Raw genomic sequence first — 3,534 nt, 5'->3', positions numbered from 1 at the left:
TTGAGTCTTTGGGTGGTTTTGGTACCAGAGTGACTGTAGCTTCATAAAAGGAATTTGGCAATGACTCTTCTGTTTCTATATTGTGAAATACATTAAGGAGTATACTCATTTTCATTGTATTTTATTTTATTTTTCTACTTTAAGTTTTTTTTTACTACTTTCCTTTATTGGAATGTAAAAGAATAAATTGTTTTGGATACAATATTTACTTTGTTTCTTAAGACATTACAGTTGTATATTCTCACTCTGCCTGTTATCCCTTTGTACAATTTACTGAGACTTTACCCATTTCTTTTAGATGTATCAAGTTCTTCAGAGTCAAAACGTGACTAATATTTCACACTCCATTTATCACCAAACAAAACATTTTCTGTAGCACTATTATGATGGTTAGGATTAGCGACAACTTGATAGAATCTAGAATTACATTGGAGGCTTGTATTTTGGCTTGCCTGTGGAGTGTAATATTTGATTACGTTAATTAAAACATATAACTAATAATTGCATAGAATATGAAAAAAGGGGAGCAGAATACTATCGCATATTTGTGCCTTTCTCTTTCTATAGTATGGATGTGGTGTGCCCAGATTCTTTGAACATCTCTGTCTTTGACTTCTCTACCATATGAACTGCAACTCAGTACTGCAGTTGAATTGGGTCCTTTTTCCTTTAAGTTGTTTTTCTGAGGGTGTTCTCGCACAACATAGAAAAACTGTGAAAACAATGACATTTCAATATTGAGGCTGAAAAATTAATTTCATACCAATTCACTATTCCCATATCACCAATCAAGTATGATTCATATTTCCCATCTTGATAACTTTAACATATCCAAAAAACAGTTGACCTTGGAAATTCTGAAATGCTGTTATTATATACATAAATAATACAAAGCAAAACCACAGAAAAGCATAATTATCAATAGAAATGCAATTTTCTGCTATTAAAACAAACTAATTTGGGATTCCAGGGTAAAGCTTATTACAATTTTAGATTTTGGTCAAATTATTTTTATTATTATCTAATATTTTGTGCCTCTTTCACATATTCCTCCTTTCTTCTCACAACCAGCCCTGGTAGCTTAGGATTTTTCTTCTTTTCAGGATATAGTTTTATTCGAAGGATGGAGGTAACATAAAAGATTATAGTAAAATTGTAACTGATGACTCTGCTCCAAACACTGGTGATCATATAAGAAAAAAATATAATTTTTGCAGAAAGCAACAGGGAAAATATGATGTGAAGACATGGGAGGAGTAAGTTATTTTGAAGCTAAAGAGACATGAGTGGACGAGAACCCAAAACCCACTAACCCTAATTAGGAATGACTACCCCTGACACCTTAATGTTGCAATTATATGCCCAGGCTGAAAAATTTAGTTTCTGTTGTTTGAGATACTTACATTTACTACTTGATAATACAATAAACAACAAACAAGCAATATATTACAGGGAAACTTTCACCAATTAAACTAAAGAAGGACAGAAATTTATTAGGTGGAAATAATGTAATCTTCAGGGTGCTAAAAAATACATAACAATATTCTTAATTTAAAACAATACTGATGTTCTTTGTCCTTAGGGTTAAAACATTAATATATGTATTCCATTGGTTCCATAAGATTCTGTGTCTCTGCCATTCCTAAATTAAAATTCTTTGACAAACAAGTAAGGTTTTTTTTTAAAAAAAAAAAAAAGAAAATTGAAGCTAGATTAAGTAAGAGCATTTTACATAGGTTTTCATTTTATGGAAGGAATTGGGTGCTTATACAATTTTCAAAGAGCTTGAAGAGCATAGATCACCAAAAACTTCAATGTTCTAAAAAGCAGAAAGTTGCAGGAATCATTGAATGCCAGTGGTCTTTTTCAGCTACTTTAGACATTCTGATTAACAGATATTCAAATACACATAAAACTGTGCACCTGTTATTCCTCAATATATTTACTTAATCATTGTTTTTATTGATATTTACTTTCAATTTCTATTATTAATATTCCCTGCATGTTATCTTATTCTAATGAAAATGCTTGTGTTTGTTTATATGTTTCTACCATCTCCATTGACATTTCTAACTCAGCTTTTATTTAGGACAATAAAATTAATTCAAATAAATTCAAAATTCAAATAATTTCCTAAAGGTCCTCCCAATAATTATCAATACTCCACTCATTAGAAACCAGAAAGAAATGAATCATCTCCACTTCATTTGAACAATCAAGGGTTTGTCTCACAATTCTGCATCCTTTTGGACAGCCTAACAATGCTCATTTTTTCCCAATATTTCTGATGCTATCTATATAACATCAGGGACAAAAAAATCAGCAAAATGTATACAATTATTCCCTTTACTTGTTAATGTGGAATATAAATCTCAGAAATGTGAAGCTGTATCTCATATTTCATTGTTAAAGTACTGTACATACCATTGAACTCTGAAATACCTTCTTTCTGTTCAATATCCCTTTAACAGCACATGTATGTGTTTTGCAGTATTTCCATTTATCTTTTTTGTAATTGTTCTGCTGTCTATGATCTATGTATCTGTCCATCTATCTATCATCTATTTCTCATCTGTATCTTCTTCTTACCTCCCTTCTCCTCCTTTTCCCTCCTCTGTCCTTTCCTTACTCTCTCTGTCCCCCTCTTTCTGCATCTAAGTGTGTGTGTTTATTGCTGTTTTATGTGCATTTGTGTTTTCATCATGAATATGTGCCATGGATGTGGAGTGTCTTCAGAGGTCAGAGGAGAACACAGAGTCCTCCAAAGCTAAGGTTATGTGCTATTGTAAGATGCTCAACATAGGTACTGGAATTTAACCCAGGTCCTCTTGTAAAACAAGTTCTCTTAATCTCTAAGCCATCTCTCCAAAAATCTAGCATATATTTGATGTAAATAATCCATGGATTTGTTTTTATTCCCTGATGATTTCTGATAAAAATTTTCATGCTTTTGGAGTTCAACAGTATTTAATTGATGCTCCAATGACCATAAAGCTTTTATGTTTAAAATCTGTGATTTTTAAGTCTTTCTTTTCTTCTTTTTTTATTTTTAGGGGACAGTGCAAAGGAGGTCTCTACTACCACAAATTATGCTGTTAATTTTCTTGTGTTAGGAAAAATCACAAGTGTCAGCATATTTGGAGTGCAATGAAGAAAATTAATACAAAGAAAACTATCTTCATAATCATGGTATCTCCTTTTCCAGGAAGTATGTTATTTTTTCTCTTGTAGGTTCAAAAGAAGTTTATGAGTGTAATGTTGTTCTTTAGTCAGATATTCATAAGTTGGATAACATACAATTCAATCAGTTCCTTTTCTGTTTGTATCAGATCGCTATTAATATTAAAGCAATAGTTCAAATGTTTCTTAAAATGTTTCTTCAAATTCTTACAACCACATGTTCTATAGAATATCTTATGAATAAACTAAATGAGGTTTAAATACTAGCTTGTCAAAAAGTATATGGATCTCCTCTGAAATTGTGTTGAAAGAGTTAATAAATTGTCTTAACAGGAACACTGGCACTAACATAGG

At 31.3% G+C, this 3,534-nt stretch overlaps 1 non-coding gene across 1 annotated transcript; it reads right to left on the bottom strand.

Annotated features, from left to right (window-relative positions):
- Window positions 1–3,050: 3,050 nt before the first annotated feature.
- Window positions 3,051–3,212, bottom strand: LOC113457516. The gene has a single exon (XR_003378078.1). It is a non-coding gene; the product is annotated as a U1 spliceosomal RNA (small nuclear RNA).
- Between the last annotated feature and the right edge of the window lie 322 nt (window positions 3,213–3,534).

Source organism: Microtus ochrogaster, linkage group LG1 (assembly GCF_000317375.1).
Source record: "Microtus ochrogaster isolate Prairie Vole_2 linkage group LG1, MicOch1.0, whole genome shotgun sequence".
Taxonomy (NCBI): Eukaryota; Metazoa; Chordata; class Mammalia; order Rodentia; family Cricetidae; genus Microtus; species Microtus ochrogaster.
The sequence above is the reverse complement of the archived record's forward strand: the minus strand, read 5'-3'. Positions and strand labels throughout refer to the sequence as shown.